General features: G+C 44.8%; 1 pseudogene across 1 annotated transcript; it reads right to left on the reverse strand.

Annotated features, from left to right (window-relative positions):
- Positions 1-5483: 5483 nt before the first annotated feature.
- On the reverse strand, positions 5484-20156 carry LOC146347070 (uncharacterized; annotated as a pseudogene). The gene has a single exon (XR_014790142.1). The product of XR_014790142.1 is annotated as an uncharacterized LOC146347070 (transcript).
- Positions 20157-20455: the final 299 nt, after the last annotated feature.

The raw sequence follows: 20455 nt of genomic DNA on the forward strand, positions 1-20455 counted from the left end.
ACAGTTGTTCTCAAGGGGCCGCGGTGGCTTAGTGGTTAAGACGCTGAATTGCAGACCGGAAGGTCAGCAGGACAGCAGTTCGAGACCCAAGTGCTGCGTGACGGAGTGAGCTCCCGTCTTCAGTCCCAGCTCCTGCCAACCTAGCAGTTCGAAAGCAAGAAATTGCAAGTAGATAAATAGGTACCGCTTCGGCGGGAAAGGTAACAGCATTCCGTGCACCTCGGTGTTCAGTCATGCCGGCCACATGACCACGGAAGCATCTTCGGACAGCACTGGCTCTTCGGCTTAGAAATGGAGATGAGCACCACACCCTAGAGTCGGACACGACTGGTTGGGGACACCTTTACCTTTTTACAGTTATTCTCAACATGTGTTCTGCACTTTACCTGCTCTCTTCAGGCCCTTCTTTCATCTCTTCCCTTCCTTGGTGGCTTCTGACTTCCCTATCATATCTCACCTTCCTGACCACCAGTGTCCACCTCCTTTTCAGCCAGGATAGACAACAGTGCCGCTGAAGATAAACTAGGTCTAGATAAACCTAAGAAAAACTAGGCAGAATTCAATGTTTCATCCTACCAAATGTGGCTTCTGATACTATGTTTACACATAAACAGTCCAGGGCAGACAACTTGGCAGTAACACGTCCCTACCACCCACCACCCTGATTCACCTTAAGAGCCCCATCAGATACATTCCCCAAGCCAGTGATGGTGAGGGGAAGCTCAGGAAACACCTGATGCAGAGACTTCAGTTACATCACCCCATGATTTGGTGTCACTTTATGACTTCAACCTGGGCATGATCTTGGAACAGAGAGGGCCTGGGTGAGGTAATAGTGTTTGTTGCCCATGCCATGCCCACAACGAGCCCCTTTTGGCTTCTCTGCCAGCAGATCATCCCTGGTGGACCAACTCTCCCAGCTGAGTGCTCGGTCAGCCAACAGAAGATCTACTGGGGAGCCTGGCATAGCCCAGAGGAGACCGCTTTCTGCTAGTGGAGCAGTGCTCTGCCATCCTAACCCCCTCCAGCCTACAGATCTTTCAGTTAGGATTGTATTGTACTAAGTAAATGTAGATGAAAACAAACTTAATTATCCATAAAATAACATAATAGATGATTCTGGTATTTCAATCTTTTAACCCTTAATAGCACCTGGAAGATATTAAAAAATATATTTTATTGTGTGCACGCTGTTTATACACTTGATACTTTATCAGGAGAGCTTTTTAAAGTTGTATTGTGCTCACAGAGACTCTGCAGTTGCTACCACGTACAGGGAAGGTTTCGAGGGGACAGAAAATAATTTCCAGCTAGCAATCTTGTTGCATTTCCCCACCCCACCCCAACATAACTAAAGCTCTTTCTCTACCTTTAGAGATGTAAGATGTATTTGCTAATGAACTCAAGGGCATTGCTGATCTTAAATAAATTATGAATTAAAATCAGGAACGCGTGGGGATCCTTGGTGATTTTAACAAAGAGTCTTGAGGTTAGTTAAAGACTAACACGTTTATTCTTGCATAAGCTTTCATGGACACAGTCCACTTCGTCAGTTTCAGAAGAGGAGTGTGCCCATGACCATGTATGCCAGAATAAATTTGGTAGTCTTTACGGTGCCACAAGATTGTTATTTTCACTGCAACAGACTAACATGGCTACCCCTCTGGAACATGGTAATTTTATAATTCAATGGATATAATATTAAGGGTATTGCAAAGGCCCATAATAGTGCAAGTAAACATGTCAGATAAATTGTTCCCATTAAAGCAAAAAGGAAAAGCTTCAAGAGAAATTAAGGTGATAAAACATAACATGAAGAGATAAAACATAATGCCATAAGAACAGTGGTGATGGGAAATGATCAATATGCCCTGCTACAGAGATGAAAACAACTGCTGCAGGAAATGTTACCAATACTAAAAGGGAAAGGGAAAGGGGGAAATCCTTCACACAGACACATGAATGTGGAACTCAGTGCTACTGCCACCAAATGCATATTTTAAAATTAAAATGTGAAGAAACCAAGGAAAAGGCTGTGGATTGCACTGTAGAGAAAAATCTGAACACTACAAATGGAATTTTGGCATCTCTCAATGCCTTTCCAAAGAAATTGACCAACCTGCTTTTTCCCCCTAAAAGATTTTTCTTTGTATTTGAAATGTCTTTGTATAGGGCAAGGAAAAGATATATTAGTTACTGGATATACTTGAAAATACTTATTCAAATTGAATAAGGACCATTTACATCTGTTCTGATTTGATATTGCTACCTACTCTGTTTTTTTGGTTTTGCACAAAGCCCTGGCTGAACTTTGTTTCCATGACAACTTCTGATAGCTTCTGCATTGAGCTATTGTCACAAAAAGAAGATCCTAGACTGAAATACTTCATTAAGAATATCATCATTCAATATATTCTTCACCTACCAGCATCAAAAGTGGTTATAGAATAAAGCAAGGTGTTCACTTTTTAGTGCTTGAAGGCATCTGCTCCATATTTTCCTGGGCTCCGATAGTTGTTCATGACTAGAGGGGAGATTTATTTGGACCCCCTCACACGTTGGAAGATTGTGTGAGGGGGTTGTGTTGAGCTGTCCTGCGTAGCCCGAACTTGTTGCTTGCGCATTCAGTTGCCATCTGAAGGAGCTCTTCAGATTTACAGATGTACACATAGAGCTCCCCTGTGCAAATGGAGATCCTGGGCCAATCAGGATTCCCCGATGCCTGGAGGAGCTCTACGAGTGCATTCAGGCCCCCTTCACACTGCCACTGAGTGTGCAGCTGGCAGTACAGCTGCCTTGCAAGGGGTGATGCTATGCAGCACAACCTCACAAACCCCTCTTGTGTTCTTTCAGTGAGTGAACCCCTTAGCCCCCTCTAGCAAAGTAACCACTGCAGAAATAATGTATCGGAATAGCATTTCTACATGCACAAATGAAATAACAATAAACACTATTTAATCTGAGATGATTCTGTGTATAAAGCTGAGTTTTAACCTTGCCTCAGTAATGGTATTGTGATCATCATGTTTCCGGAAGCATTTTCAACTACCAGCCAGATGTCGTGGCAGTGAATATCACAGATATTTATTTTATGTCTTAATGGCAAGTGTGCCTCTTTCTATAGTATCCATTTTTAAAGGAAAGTCGTTAATGTGAATCTTGCCCAAATCCACAAGGATACTTCCACTGATCCCGAACTATTATGGGAAACCAAATCTGTTTATTATGGATTATGACAATATTACTACGTTAGTATCTTCAACAACATCCTTCAATGTAATTTGTTCCGACAGAATACTTCGAGGTAGGGCACCTGCCCTGAAAGGTGGTCTAGAAATATTGTAAACAAAGAAAATAAATGAAAGACTTCTTGGTTAAAAAAAAGAGCAGCAATTTTAATTGCAGCCCTATTTCGACTTATTGATTACAATTGATTAGAAACATGGCCAAGACACAAATTATGATGCCACTATACGCGCAACCCTTCCATACTCACCTAATTGATTTCAGTGTTGAACATGAAATGTATAACCTAGTCAGAGGGTGCAATCTATGACCACTAGTCAGTAGCTAGACGGCCACAGGATATGTGGTTTTCCGGGAACCAACCTCAGAGCCCACGCTCCAAGGTCAGTTCTTGAAGAACTGACCTGCCCCCCCTTCCGCACTACCTTGCAGGCAGCACGGAACAGCCCCGCGATCTAAAGAGGAGTGTGAAGCGGCCACCATGGGGCGTTCTAGGGGGTATTCCAGGGCAGGGAAGGTGGAAATGCCAGTACGACACACCCTATGTGTCGTCCAGCAGCCTCCTCCCCCGCTCCGCCTTCCTGCGGCTAGACAGCCAAAATCAGCTGTCTAGCCGCAAATGTAGGGCAGGAGAAGCACAGACGGAATGATCCCCTCTGTGCTTATCCTGCCCTGCATTGGTTCCTATGCCTATCCCCATAGGATTGTGCCCTAAAAGTAGTATTTCTGGTGAAATGGGGAACTGTTGTTTTCATTAAGGTTTGGCAGATTATTTTTATTGCTGGGATTATCTGAACTGATGGTAGAACTTTGCAGTAATTGAGCTTCTATGCTGAGTTGGGATTGGACAGTAGGATTCCAAGGGCAGTTATGACAGTTGGAAGCTGAGGTTTGGAGGGAGAAGAGTTAGATGTCTTTGTGTGTGCTGGTTTATCATTTTACTTTGTTTGAAACTTTCAGACATCAACCGGCAAGATTCTTTGACACACAAACCTTTGACAGTTTGCCTTATTCAGCCATATGCACTTAGAAACCCTCTTCAGCTCTCTGTGCTCAACGTGGAAAGGTCTAAAAATGAGCCTACCCACACAAGGACATCAGGGGTGGGCTTGCATGCATGCCTCCGCACACCCCTTCAGACTCTTACCCCTTGTGTGTTCAGGCAAATACCAGAATAGGAATACTGGCTGTCTTTTGAGACTCCTCAAATATATTGTCAAAAGTGAAATATTTCTGACATTTTTAATTTTTTGTAAACACCTTCCAATATTGTACACAGACTGGCAGTGTCTCCCCAAGAGATATCAAATTAAAGAGCTAGCTAGCTCCTAGGCATTAGAAACAGAGAAAATTGCTGTTGCTAGGCAGTATTTTGGAATCAGTGGTTCAGGACATTAACTGATTTCTCTATAATGTCCCGCTGTGTTTTCCTGCTATGTTTTGTGTTATTCAAAAAATGGAGCCATTGCTAAATTAAGAACTAATCTTTCTTTTCTTATCAAATCTGGCTTAATTATGGTTTGATCACTCAAAGCTGGACATACTACAGTATACACGTTTTAACTGAACCAATTTTTTTACTCTAAGTTCTGTACTGTCTTAGCCATTTGAGGCACGCCTTCTACAAATCCAGGTAATGATGCAGGTGTTTTTAAAATCACATTTCTCGGCTGCTCCTTAACTAAGGAACATTTAGCTCTTGAATCTAATAAAGTTAACAGTGGTTTACTTTTCTCTGATCTTTTCTGTTTAGCATAAACTTAAGGTCTGCTAGTATAATGAGGCTGTCGTGAAGCTACCACAGTCTATTTTTGTTTAGAGGGGCCGCAAGGGTTCTGACTCTCCTATTCCTCATATTCTTCCCCTATACTGGGAACTGCAGCCAGGTGTTGAACTTCAGCTCGCAATTCAGCATAGGAGGGAGAAGTTGGCTTCTGTTTACTTGTCACTGTGATTTGTGGGGAATTAGAATGAGGCAATGGAGGTGGCTAAGATTCCTGGCACTCTCTAGATGCCTCTGTGGGTTGGGACATTTTATGATTGTCTCGAGTTAAGCTTGCTAGCTTGTCAACTAACTGCTATAATGGGTCTCATGTCTACACTCTAGTGTAGACTAGTGGTCTCATGTCTACACTTGCCTTTACTAAACGTAGCCAGATTTGACTTCTCAAACTCAAGCTTTGTCTTTTCCTTTTCCTTCTATTATTTTTATTTTTCTGTTGTTGGGGTTTGTCTATTATTTTTATTTTTCTGTTGTTGGGTTTTTATCTTGACTTTTCTTAGCATTCTGTTCACTTGGTACATTATGTTCATAACCTGCCCGATTTGAATAAGTTACTACAGTAACCTTATCTTTCTTGTCTTTACCTTTCATGTCTAACAACTGTTTTGCTTTTTTGGCTCTTTTCACTAGCTGTTCAAGTGGAACTAGCATTGTGTTATCTGTTCTTATCAAACACTTCATTCTATACTTGAGTCTTTCAAACCATACTTCTTTATACTTAGCTGGTATTATATCAGGTTTTTTATCTTGAGATTTATATGTTCTGAAATTATACTTATAACTTGGAATCTTAAGTACTCTGCTACTGTCTCCTTCTCCTGTTGAGTACACGTCAGAAAATGTCTTCCCATCTGAGCTGTAGTCATGAACTCATTACTAACATAGCTCAGTATGCACTGGATTCTGAACCGTTCTTTATTGCAAGCGGAGACAGTGTAATGAAGAGACTGACAGCAAATCTTGGATTGAAATTCGGGCCACATTTATTGAAATAACTGCAAATAACTGCAAAGGGGAGACCTAGGACGGGCCCTGTCGGTACCAGCGGCTAGCTGGCACCTTTTGGGCGATAACATTCCAAGCCTGAGAGGTGGCGTGCCTGCATCGCAACCCCTCTGGTCTGCCCCTCATAGGGGAGGTAGACCTTCCCCTGTCACCCTCTCCCAGGACCGCACAGCTCCTGGGTGAGTGAGGTGAGTCGGTCTCCCAGGCAACCCTTATCCCCCTGCCGAGCCGCAAAACGCTTTCGGGAGGCCTCAGGCATCACCTGTCACCAGAAGGTGCCTCTGAATGCTCACCATCCCTAAGCTCTTTCTCCTTTGCGTGTCCTAGCCACCAAGATAAATGCGACCTAAACTGAAGAATAATTAGAACCTCATCCCGGGCGTCCTCTGCTGCCTCCCCGCTGCAGAGGCCTAAGCCCAGGTGTCAAGAAATGCCCAGGAGCGGGCAGCCCGGCTGCAGCCTTGTAGGCCAGCTGCCGCTGTGTCCTCTGCCACAAAGGCTGAGGCCTGGGGCAAGGAAAGCGCTGATCACACTGCCGTCACTGCCACCCTGGTCACTCTGCCACCACGCCACCCACTCCACTGCCTCTCCTGCCGCCGCCCCTGCCGCCGGTCGCTCTGCCATGCCACCCGCTCTGTCGCCTCTCACGCCACCGATCCCAAGCCGTGCCAGCGAGACTGAAGGTGAGGGGTGCAGGGTCGCGGACAAAACCCTTCTGACCCCTCCCCCTCCGAAATGGTGCAAAGGACTGCCCAATGGCAGCCCTAGTCTTCTTCTCCCCCGCCCCCCCCGCAACGCCCCCCCCCATGCCCATGGCCAGGTAATCCAGTCGTGGAGATAGGGCATTTCTCTCAATTCTTTCTATTATCTTTTTATTTTGCTTGCATCACTTTTTTTATACCTGGGGCACAAACTGGAATCATATCTACAATATCTTGCCTATCTGTGTCTGGGACTAAACCATAGCAGCTTATCTGTACAGATTTTCAGCATCTAAGGGACCAAGTACTTTTGCTAAGCCTGCTTCTCTGTTTCCGTAAGACTCCTATAAACTGTTTCAGTGACTTTCCTCCTGGGGGCTGGAGGAACTTGTACTACAATCTGAGGAGTAATAACTTCAACCATCTTTTTTTACTTCTGTCTCTCCTCCATCTATCATCGCTGAAGGCACTAAGGTTCTCCTACGTTTTGTCTGCTTTTTAAAAGCAGACTGCGGCAGGCTGTGTAGTAATGATAGGTTTCTGGGTAGTAGGCTCTTTGCCATTCTTAGTCCTACTATGCAGGATGATATTCATATGCTTGGGATTTTTATTCCCTTCTTTAAACAGTAAGGGAGGAGCAGACAGAACTATTTTTTGATGCTCTTGATAACAACTATTCTCCCAGTCCTGTTCATAACATTTTAAATCATCTACACTGTGGCATCTAAAGCAGGTCTTCTAACTATGGAACAAATTGTCTTTTGTGCTTGCAAAGTTCTCTTCAGCTGTCTATCAGAGCTATGCATGATTCTCTTTGCACTTCTGTGCAATCTGCTGTTTTTTCAATTGCTGCATCACAACCTTAATGGCACCTTCTAGATCTGCATGCCTTGCACTGAATGCTTCTAGTTGCACTTCTAGCTGATTGCAGCTAGACTCTAACAGGTCTACTTGTTCTCTCGGTCTCCCTTATTCTGTGACTAAGCTCAAGTTCTGAATTACTGCTTGCTTTAATTCTCTCTTAAAACGTTCACATTTCAACTATAATTTTTCATAGTCTCTAGCCTTGCTTATCAAAGCTAGCCTTGCCTGATCTTGTTTTTTAGATAGGCTAATCTCATAGTCATAAGCCAAAGGCATGCATTTAATTCTTTCATATTACTTGGTTTCACTCTTTCTTGCTCTACATACTGTTTAAGCAACTTACTCACACTATCTTCTTCAAATGGTACAGGAAGGGGTGTTTTTCGCCAAGGGCTAGGATCTGAGCTTTTACAAATCTGTACTAATTTACACTTTACGGCTATTGGATGACTCTTTTTACTAATCAATAAATCATTCAGAGGAACTTTAGATTCCTTCTCCATATTCTCTACCTTTTTTCTTAGCATGAAACCACTTTTTCAAAAAACTTGGCATTGTGCTAGCAATAATCTTGGGGAACCCTGTAAACACAGTAAATATTCAACAATGATGTCTGTGGAGTGGTGTGACTTTGCTTGGCTCTGCCATCTCTGTCTTTGGAAATGGCCTTGTCCTTGGAAATTCTGTGGGTTTATATTTTCTCCATCTGTAGGAATAGCTTGGTTTCCCAGCACCAATGTAAATGCGGTCTTGTTTAACCTCAGAACCTGTACCAAATGGGTCTGAAGCACCCCGGTGGGTAACCAAGCTAATCTCAACAGACAAACATCACTACAGACAAAGCTGTAAATCGAAATCTATTTAAGGTTTTATTTCAGAAAAATATAAAATATAAAGAAAGTGGCATGGTGGTTATATGAGTGTTAGAAATGTTCTCTATAATTACAGGGAAAGAGAATGCAACAAAAATAGAAAATTAATTAAAAGAATTGCAATTACCAAAGCTGGTATTATGAATTTGGCTAATAGGATAATGGCTTGAGCTTCTAACATTGTTATGACTCTTCCTTCTAACCTTCTCATTTACTACTTGTGGTTTAAAGCTAAACTAAAACAAAACTAACCTTAACTAAAACATAAGTGTTAACTCTCCTGTTACTTCCTCTTGCATCTTACTTGAATATAAAAACTATGCTAAAGCATTATTAAGTTCCCCTGGCAAGGCAGAAGTTAGAATGAAAGGAAAAACTCAAGACTTGGAAATAATTCCAAGTCTCATCTACAGAAATAACATCCAAGTTTCAAACTCAGAAATAACTCTAAGATTTAAATTCAGTAAAGAGCCTCGTGTGGCACAGAGTGGTAGGCAGCAGTATCACAACCGAAACTCTCCCCACGACCTGAGTTCGATCCCAGCGGAAACTGGGTCTCGGGTAGCCGGCTCAGGTCGACTCAGCCTTCCATCCTTCCAAGGTCAGTAAAATGAGTACCCAGCTTGCTGGGGGAAAGGTAGTCACGACTGGGGAAGGCAATGGCAAACCACCCCGCTATAGTCTGCCATGAAAATGCCAGCGCAAGCGGCGTCCCTCTAGGGGTCAGAAATGAGCCAGTGCTTGCACAGGAGGAACCTTTCCTTTCCTTAAATTCAGAAATAATTCTAAGTTCTACTTTCAGAAAATACTCAAAGGCTTTCTTCACATGAAGCTTTTATCCTGTGATTGAGATTGTTCCTTCACAAAAGTTTGCGGGCTTTTTACATGACGCCCAGGGCATCTCCTGCACTAAATGCCCTTTCTTCCATTTTTAAATAGACTGCAGATAATGAGCTACCAAATTACCCCATTGTGTTCCGCTTGAGTTTCCTCTGTGAAAAGAGTAAAAGCGGCAAGAAGAGGAGTGAGATCAATGAAAGATAATGGAAGACTCAGATACAGGGAGAAGGACAGGGAAAGGAGTGGTGGGAAAGGAAGTACATGAAAAAGGGAGTCATTGTGATCCTGCATTTAAAACAGAAGTAGAAAGCCCCGTTTTAAATGCAGGATTTTAGGCTGGTGTACAGATGCCCTAAGTCTCCACTTCAGAAAATACTCTAAGCCCTAACTTCAGAAAATATTCTAAGTTCCAAAGTCTAAGATTCTAAAGAGATCCATAGTTACCCAATCCTTGGGTTTGGTGGTGAGGCAGAAAGACTGAAGTGAAGTAGCAGCAGCAGGAGGAACAGCAGCAGAAATGAGTTCTCACTACCTTCTCTGGTCAAAGGTGGGGCTCCCAATGAGTAATGAGACAGCCATCTTCCAATCAAAATGCTGTGTGTGTGTGTGTGTGTGTGTGTGTGTATGGTTAGACTACCTGCTCATCAATTAGAAGTAAGGTTTCTCATCTATCTCCCACAATCTCATGTGTTTGGGGAACATCTCTGGCCCTAACACAAACTGGTTACTTTGAAATGTCCTAAAACGTGGCTCAAAGTCTGCCATCTGGGCACGTTATCTTGATTGATGTATTTTATTTATTTATTTATTTATTTATTTATTTATTTGATTTATTAACCACCCATCTGGTCATCTTTGGCCATCTTTGGTCATATCCAAAAGCTCCTCCCAGTTGTCATTTGTGCTCAGGGCTACAGCTTCTCCCAGCCAACTAGCGTCAAGTAAGGACATTCTCTTAACAGCAGGTGTACACCACAAGATGTCAAAACAGTACTTTTCCTCCTCTTAGTGGACATCTGAGCATGCTCAGTTCTTCTGTTCATCTTATTCATACACTCTGCCAGCACACCGTGGCCTTGAGCAAGCTCTGTGAAGCCACTTGTAAAGACAGCTACATTTTTTCCCTTTCTTCAAAGACAGTCCTGCAAAATCTTAAGAGTTTCAGTTAATGAAATCACATCAATCAGCACAGAATCAAACTTCAAGTTCTTCTCACTCAGGGATCAAGAGTCTGGAATATAAAACTGATTCATAAATACAAGTCTGGGGTCTTTTGGGGGCTCTTCTTTTAGGTCTCCCCAGAACTCTCATTCAGGTCATTCAACCATTCCAGATCAAATTGGCCATCTTCAGTCTTTGTTAGCAATATGATTTAACCCTTTCACTAGCAGATTAACAGAGCCATGGAATGTAAAGGGTTTAGACTAGAGCATCTTCAACATCACTTTACAACAAGTATGTTTATAAGGGTCTGGGATTCAAATTGAAGTGAGTTTTCAAAAGTATAAGTGTCTTTGTGGACCTTTTAAGCAACGTAAGAGGCAGTCCACATAGCATACTTCTTAGTAGCCCCCTGAAGTGATCTTTCCACAGACTTCAAGGTTTCCTTTCATTCTGGTCATGTTTAATTTGCACAACCCTTTTCTGCATTGCTATACTCAAAAGCAATAGTTTACACTGCAGAATAGGGAAAGCTCAGCCCTCCTGTGCTTAGTCCACTTGAGGTAGAAACAAGACATGTCTGTCAACTGTGTATAACTTAACCTGCAATGTCTTTTTATTTTTTTTAACCAAAAGCAAACTTGCAAGTCTGTGAGTTTGAGTGGCAGGATGGGAGGGGGTAGGATTGCTTAACCCTTTCCTCTGTAACTATTTTCCCACTCAGAATCACTCCTGTACTGTTTTTCTCCTTTTTTCATGCTTTCTTTCGCCATCAGAAATGATACTCCATTTCCCCTGCTCTAAAAAAAAAAAAGTGTGGAAAGTGCTGTTTACAAATAGAAGCAAAACTGGAGGGTCAAAACATCATCTAAACAACCTGTGAAAAACCATGAGTAGGGAATGACAAGTGCACAACAAATGCTTTGTGTAGAAAAGCTCTTTGGGCTGTAGCATTAGGAGTGCTTTCGCTGGTGCTGGAAGCACCCCAGGCTACTTCCATCTTAGATGTCCTTCTGCTGTCAGGCAAAGGCATTCTCATGGCCCTAAACCTGATTTGCCAGTTGCTGAAAAAAGTTTGAACTGGTGGTGCTTTTATTTAAGTTTATTGAAGTGCTTCCGGTTGGAGATGGCGTCGTGATCGGCTCTTCGCTGTGTCTCTGCCGAGTTTCAGCTTTAAAATTACCTCTTTGAGGCTGTCGTGTTATCTGGGTATTTGCAATTAAACTTGCTTAAGCTTTTGTTTTCTGTTTCCGCGCTTTTATTTGCTTGTTGTGCTTTCGGAAGTGAGAGGAAGATGGCAACATAGAGGGGGAAGAAAAGCTTGGGAACACCCCCACCCCACCCCAGCAAAGGTTTCTAAAGAAGCGAGAGAGGGAGAGGAGTTGCTTGTTTTGATTTTTTTTTTTTAATGTCCTTGCAGTTATCAGTGCAGTCAAGGAAACTTGAAACAATTCAAGATTCCATCACTACTGTTCAAGGGTCTGTGGACTCGATGAATATTTGTCTTCAAACAATGGAGTCAAAAGTTAATGCACTTGAAAACTGGGTTACTGCTCATGAAACTGCCATGGATGCCTCTCATAGTGTACTGTCTGCTTGAATTTTTCAACTGGAGGCCTTTGCTCAGAGAGATAACCTGCATATTCTTGGCGTCAGAGAGCCAGCTACAGATCTCCATCTTGCTGAGTTTATGGATAAATTTATATGTGAATTATTGGCTTTGCCTTCTGATTTTCCACTTGATATTAAGTGTGCCTATTGTGTTCCCAGTTCTACACAAGGTTCCAGAGCAAGGCCTGTTATTGTTCAATTTGTACATGCTTCCATGAAAGAATATCTCCTGCGTTTAGCAAGAGAGAGAGGGGAGCTCCGGTGGAGGCCAGCCAATGATAAGATTATGCTCTTTCCTGATTACACCAAAGAAATCGCTGATAGAAGAAGACAATTTACTAAGGGGAGAAATTTTTTTGTCTGTTCTAAGCATATTTGTTTGAAGTTTGTAGCTGATAAGAAGTCTGCATGACATGCCAGATCAAATGTATTGTATACTACTGCTTCCCCCTCTCCCTTTTTTAAAAAAAATATTTCCCTTCTTTTTTCTTCTTCTTCTCCTGTTGCATATGTATTTTGTTGTTGTTCAGTCATTAAGTCGTGTCCGACTCTTTGTGACCCCATGGACCATAGCATGCCAGGCCTTCCTGTCCTGCGCTCTCTCCCGGAGTGGGCTCAAGTCCATATTCATTGCATCAGTGATGCTATCTAGCCATCTCATCCTCTGCCGTCCCCTTCTCCTTTTGCCTTCAGTCATATGTGTGTGTGTGTGTGTGTGTGTGTATATATATATATATATATATGAATATTTCTCTAGATAAAATATTAGTTGAAAAATCCAATTGGATTTTTAAAATTCTTTTTATTAATGCTATTATTACTAATTTGTGGAAGGGGCCTAGCTGAGCGTTGAGGTTGCATGTCAGTCCAAACGGAAGGCAAAAGTTTTTATTTTTTGTTTTTCTTAAGGTTTTGTATTGGTCTCTTAAGGGGTTTTTTTGGCACTTTTTCATGGTATGTGGACACAAATTGGATTATTTGAGTTTTATTTTTATTTTGGTTTATTTTTATTTTCAACTATTGTTCATATTTCTGAATAATTTTAAATTTATTCTCAGTTTCTATGAAGCAAGAACTACTTTGATGATGTTTGAAATGGTTAGTCCTAAATGCAAACCAAGGAGGTATTTGTTGTGCCATTTATGGCATGAAAATTTAGTCAATGTTTGCAAATTTGGAAAGATGTGTTTGGGCGGAGGGGCAAATAATTTGCTTTTGTTGTTTTAATGTTTAACATGATTTCATGGAACGTCAAGGGGCTGCGAAATGTAAAAAAAACAGAAAAGAGTTCTTACTAAGTCAAAAGTGCTTAATGCTGACATGACTTTTTGCCAAGAAACCCATTTGATGGCTGCAGATCGACAGATGTTGCAAAAGGACTGGGTTGGTGAGGCCTATGTCACAGATACTTCAACACGGTGTAAAGGGGTTGCAATTTTAATTCATAAGCGACTTTCTGTTTCAGTTCAACAGGTGATTTTTGATATCGAGGGGCATTTTTTGATCTTGGTAGGAAAATATATGGGTAAATTAATTGCTATGATTAATGTATGTGGGCCAGATATTGATTCTCCAGCTATGTTTCATGATCGTTTTGCTAAACTGGTTGATATTACCTATGATTATTTGATTGTTGGTGGGGATTTTAATGAGGTCTTGGATCCTTCGTTAGATAGGACTCCATCTTCTCCTAAGACTCAGTCTGCTGTGAGATTGACACTCCAGGCTTATATGATAGAATATGGTGTAATTGATGCTTGAAGAATTTTACATCCTGCTGATAGAGCGTATACTTTTATTTCACCGGTTCACCATAACTGCTTTAGATTAGACTATTTTTTGATTTCTAAAACTTTAATATGCCAAATAAAAGATTGCAAGAATGATACATTGGTAGTGTGAGATCAAACCCCAGTATGTTTGGGACTGCAATTTTCTGATACTCCTAGGGCCCCCAATCTCTGGCGTTTTAATGATTCTGAGAAGTTTAAAACCCAGATGTTAGCTGAACGAAAAGATTATTTCAATATTAACAAGGGCACAGCAGGTTCATGTGCCATTGAATGGGAGGCTACTAAAGGGGTAAAATTATCTCTTATGCTTCTTATCAAAAGAAGCTTAAAAAAACTCAGCAGATGTACTTAAGTAAGAAGCTGAAATCTCTTATAACTCAGGTTGCCACTTCCCCCACAGCACAACTTTATCAAGAGCTACAGAATACTAAGCATGAGTTGAATAATATTCTTTCACAACAGGCAGAATTTGCTCTGACCTGTCTACCTGACCTGTCTACGACAGAAATATTGGGAAAACGCCCTAGTAAGATCCTTGCACATCGTCTTAAATAGCATTGACATCAGAATGTCATTTGCGAGCAGAGATGGGGAAATGAAGAGGCTGACCCAGTTTCTTGGGCTCAAATCGGGCCACATTTATTGATAAAATCTGCAAAGGGGAAAAAAGGACAGGGCAACTAAACTGGGGCAGCCCCTAGCTGCACCTGAAATGGGCGAAAGCATTCAAAGCCTGTGTGGTGGCGTGTCATCTCACCACCCCACAGGGCTACCCCTTTGGGGGGAGGTAAGCCTTCCCCTGTCACCCCCGGCCAGGCTGCACAACACTGGGGAGGTGAGGTGAGGTGGCCTCAGAGGTAACCCTTATCCCCCCAATGGGCTGCAAAACCCAGAGCGGGAGGCCTCAGGCATCACCTGTCACAATAACTGTGCCTCTGAATGCACACCGTCACTATTCTCATCCTGAATGCCTGTCCTAACAGCACCAGCACGTGACCGTAATTAGACTTAAAACAACAGATTAACCTAAGGATGTACCCACCCCATTTACAGTGTGAAGTAGACAAAAAGAAACACAGCCCAAGGGCAATAAGACTGTGGGCCAGAAATTCCTACATGGCCCCCAAACGGACGAACAGACAAGTCCCACACTGCATAAGGGGGGGGGGGAGCCACGTTTGCCAAGGAAGTGTGGCATGGAGAGCCTTAAGAAGGTTCTCCGCCCCTCCCACCCCTGGTGGCGCCACCTCAGGCCGCCAATCACGGCCGAGGACATCACCTCTCCCCACCCGCCCAAGGGCCCACCACGAGGCCAAGCAAGCTGGACTTGTGGTATGGCATTTGCGAGCGGAGATGGGGAAATGAAGAGGCTGACACCGCTTCTTGGATTCAAATCGGGCCATATTTATTGATAAAATCTGCAAAGGGGGGGAAAGGATGGGCAACTAAACTGGGGCAGCCCCTAGCTGCACCTGAAATGGGCGAAAATATTCAAAGCCGGTGTGGTGGCGTGTCATCTCACCACCCTACAGGACTACCCCTTTGGGCGGATGTAGCCCTTCCCGTCACCCCCGGCCAGGCCGCACAACACCAGGTAGGTGAGGTGAGTTGGCCACACAGGTAACCCTAGGGGTGTACGAACCCCACTTACCTGGGTCCACTGGGGGGTCTGCAGGGGGAGGAGGCAATCCAGGCAATGCCAGACTTCTGGCCACAGCCAGTCTTTGTCCTCAAATGGCGTCTGGTGTAGCGGACACCATTTGCATCCTGCATCTTTGATTTACATAGGCTATCACGTTAAAGAGAACATGATAGTTAAAGAGCACGTTAAAGAGCAGGGATGCAAATGGCATAGTGGACGCCATTTGCGTCTGCAGTCCGGCAATACAGCCATGGTGGCCGTATCGCTGGGTCTTCGGAGGCGGCGGCAGGATCCTCCCTGCCGCCAGCAAGGACTTCGCGCTGCAAGACAAGGTAGGAGATCCGATCCTCCACAGACGTCGGGGGGCCGAAGTCAATAGAATCCAGCCTCATTGGGGTCCGTGGAGGATTTCTCCAACATCTCTAGGTAACCCTTATCCCCCCGATGGGCCGCGAAACCCAGAGTGAGAGGCCTCAGATGTCACCTGTCACAATAACCATGCCTCTGAATGCACACTGTCGCTATTCTCATCCCAAATGCCCGTCCTAACAGCCACAGGGAGTGACAAGCCTATTGCTTAGTCAAACTCCCCCCCACCTGTGCTGAATTACTTCACGCAGGCCCCTTTGCAGATCCCACAGGAATATATCATTCCCCAAGTTGGACAGGTGTACCCCATCGTACCTGTAGAGCTCCCCTCGGGTCCGTAAAATCTCTGGATGGGAGATGATCCCATCTCCCTGCTGGGATAGCCTCAGAGCTATTTCCCTGTTAACCTTCTGTCAAGCCCTTTCTATGGCCCGCTGGTTTTCCACATTCCGCCAGAAAAGTCTGGGGACCAAGCATGACCAGATGATGGTTACCCCCGGCCAACAGTGCCTAATAACCTGAAAATCCCCCAATGCTTGCAAGATGAGGCTCTTGCCTCTCACATGACCCAGGCTGTTCCCCCCAAGATGCAGCACCAAAATCTGCGGGGGGCCCTGCACCAATCCTTGATGGAATAGAGTGGGTAGGAGGCGCTCCCACCACATGCAGCATCTGCCAAGCCACTGCATGCAGGCATGTCGGGACAGTCCGAGCTGAGGTCTGCAGCCAGACCGGGAAGCCCTCCGACCAGCCCAGAACATGATGCTGTGTCCACATATGAGCACACGCATGGATTCACATCCATTCCATCGATCTAGGGAAAACAAGAAAACAGTAAGAACCGGAATAAATGGGAAGAAGGGGGTCATCACCCTATCCCAGTAGAGGCCTGACATATGTCCTGGAAGCCTTGGAGCGCCATCTGCCCACCACCTTCACCTGGTCGGTTGAGAAACCTAGGGACGCGGCAGTAGAAGCAGCTCCTATTCAGAAAGAATGTGTCCCAAAGTGAAATTTACCTAGACCAAGGGTATCTAGAGCAGACTTAGTAGCAGCCCAAAATTGATATTTCGTCAGTGGCGAACCATCAGGGACACTGTGGCACCCCTACCTGTCTGATTGGTCTTGGACCTCCAAAGCAGAATCTGAACAACATCCAGGTGGACCCAGATGTTGGAATATTGCAGAGCTCTGCCAGATACATCACCTTTTGACGTCATGACCAGTTCGGAAATCCGTACAGCCCCAAAGAAAGCCATTAAGGCGACTGCGTAAAACAATGCTACTTCAAAATGCGAAGCGCATATGGATGGCCACCATCCATGGAGACCTAAGAGGATGTCCGGAGAAAGGGGGCACCTGGAATCCGCAGCTGGGGGTGGACCAGCCCTGGATGGCTTGTCGGACCCTGAAAACATGAGCGTTATCAGCCACGCCCTTAAATTTGGACCAAAAGGCCAGAGCCGCCAGCTTGCCACTGATTGTCCTTGCCAAAAGCCCCTTACTCCGGCAAGCCACACAGAACTGCAAAAGATGGTCTACCGGGATGGGCCACAATTGCTGTAACTGCTGCTTGCATCAGAAATCATGCAATTCCCTACCTGCCTTGTCGTAAGCAGCTCTGGTGCTAGGAGTTATGGAGTTCATCATGGCGAGCTCCGCCTCAGTACACCAATCTCCCATAGTGCTGCTGGCATGGGGTCTGGCAATGGACGTGCCCAAGGGGCCAACTCCCAGAACTGTGCGACCTGCTTACTCAACAAAGCGTCGGCAATCGGATTGTCTAGGCCAGGTATATGTCGGGCGCGGAACCAGATATTATGTCACAGGCAATGCAGCGTGAATGCCCTTACCAAAGACATAACTCTGGCATTGCTGGAAGACAGGGTGTTGATGACATGGACGGTAGCCTGATTGTCACACCAAAAGTGAATCACTGAATTGGCAAGTTGGCCAACCCGTAAGTGCACAGCTACGCAGATTGGGAAAAACTCCAAAAATGTTAAATCCTTGGCAACTTGGCTTGCTAACCAACCCTCAGGCCATAGTTCCGCACACCAACGATCACCCCAAATCACCCCGAAACTCAGGGACCCGGCAGCATCAGAATGAACCTGCAAGTCAGCCTCCACGAGCAACTCGCACCTCCAAAACAAGACGCCATTGAACTCCTGCAAAAATTGAAGCCAAACCTCAAGGTCAAGTCAGATGACTGAGGTGACCCTGGTTCAGTGGTGCAGTCGCTGCTGTCCACGCCTGGCCCAGCAAAGCCGTCTTAGGAAGGCCTGACCTGGGGTGTCTACCCGACATGCAAAATTTAAATGACCAACCACCTCTTGCAATGCATGCAAAGTGATTTTGTGGGAACACAGTATTATGTGTATCTTTTCCCTCAGGACCAAGAGTTTGTCATTTGGGAGCCTGCAACATTGGTTGATCGTATCTAACTCAGTCCCTAAAAACATTAAAACTGAAGATGGGCCCTCTGTTTTTTCGTGAGCCAGAGGGACACCTGTCTTGTCCACCATAGAGGCGAAACCCCACATTAAGTTGGCGCACTGTGCAGAATCATGAGGGCCAGAAAACAAAAAATCGTCCAGGTAATGGACCTCACTCGGGGTCCCCATTTTATCTCTCACTGCCCATTCCAAGAAGGTACTAAACTTCTCAAACACGGCACAGGAGATGGAGCATCCCATGGGAAGAGCCCTGTCCAGGTAAAACATTCCCTGAAAACAAAACCCTAGAAGGTCAAAATCCAGAGGATTGACTGGCAAGATGCGAAATGCAGACTTTATGTTGCACTTGCCCATCGATGCCCCGTGCCTGAGATTCCGGACCATGGATATTGCGGAATCAAAGGGAGTGTAACACACAGAACATAAATGCACTGGGATCTCGTCATTTACAGAATCACCCTTCGGGAAGGAGAGGTTGTGAATCAGCCTGTATTCCCCCCTTACCTTTTTGGGAATGATGCCCAGGGGAGAAATCCATAGGTTAGGGACAGGTGGTGCTGCAAATGGGCCAAGAACCCACCCTAAGGCCACTTCCTTGTCAATTTTGGCTTTTACCCACTGGATCATACTGAGAACAGTGTTCTGATTCTTAGAAACTTGCGCTTTACGCTCACCCTGAAAAGGGATTCTAAAACCGTGGGTAAAGCCTTGGTCTAGGTAAATTGCATCTTCCCTCCATGGATATCTCCTCAGGAGCTGCCAGAGGGGCTCGATCTTGACCGGGCTAGGTCCCTTTGGGAGGAGGTTGTTGCCCTCCCCCAGTTTTCCTGCCGCCTTGACCCTCCCGTGTGTGACCCTGCCAACCTTGGATCTGGGACATGTGGTGCATGGATGCTGTCCACCACGAATGGAACATTCATGGCAGAAGCGGCACAGGTTTTGGGAACAGGAGCCTCTGGAGCTGTACTCCCAGCAAAGCAAGCGGTGTTGAACCACCTACCCCACATTTGGCCGAACGGTCGAAATGGGTTGCTGTTTGGCTAGAATATGACCACTGTCAGTTCTATCGCCAAGTCTTGGCCTAGCCGGGGTCATGAACTGAAGCCACAGGTCCTGTTCCTTGACATTCCAGCTAAGGGAGGGGTCTACTGCAGCCCTCATACGAAAGGCCTCGTCATAGGCCAGCCAAGCCCTGCCCTCATATTTGGAGTATGCTCTATAGATCATATCCAAATATTTGGTGAGTACCTACCCCCGCTCGGGGAATTTTTGTTGTAATACCCCCATATAAGCAGAAAACCTGGCAGCCAATTGGCCCAGGTGTGGGTGACTTTCTTTTGCCTGCCTTTATCTTGGTCCTTATCACCCAATTTCTTCTTATCTTTGGGCTCAGGGTCATGAAATAATTAGTGATATCAGAGAATTCTGCCACGGATCTTGGTGAGGCCGAATGCCAGTGCATTCGGCCCCCTGAACTCCGTGGCGGAACGGCCTGCCACCCCCCCACGGATCCCCCCTGGGACGAGACTTACCTGTGGCGGATCTTCCGGGCAGCGGCGACTCCGGCGGCTGGTCTTCCGACCGGCTGCCACTGCCGCCGCCGCCATTTCCAGGCTTGTAAAAAAAAAAAAAAAAGATGTGATAGGCTACGTAAAAATTTACGTAGCCTATCATGGCTAGGTTTAAAAAAAAAAAACACGACGTGATAGGCTACGTAAATCTTTGGGTTTAAAAAATTTGGGTGGGTTTAAAAAACAAACAAACTGAGTACACAAATGGCGGCGGCTACAGCCACCGCCATTTGCGTTCCTTATTCTTGCCGTCTTAATCTACATAAATATTTACATAGACTATGACAGCAAAAAATAAAGGGGACCGCAAATAGCGTAGCGGGCGCTATTTGCGTCCTTTTTTGATTCGACGTTTCAGCCTACGTAAATCTTTACGTAGGCTAAAATGGTGAATCAAAAAGGGACGCAAATAGCGCCCGCTACACTATTTGCAGTCCCCTTTATTTTCACCGTCATAGTCTACGTAAATATTTACGTACATTAAGACGGCAAAAATAAGGAACGCAAACGGCGGCGGCCCTAGCCGCCACCATTTGCG

The sequence above is a fragment of the Heloderma suspectum genome, chromosome 4 (genome assembly GCF_057233095.1).
Source record: "Heloderma suspectum isolate Gila_16-S chromosome 4, 16-S_ref, whole genome shotgun sequence".
In the NCBI taxonomy this organism is placed as follows: Eukaryota; Metazoa; Chordata; class Lepidosauria; order Squamata; family Helodermatidae; genus Heloderma; species Heloderma suspectum.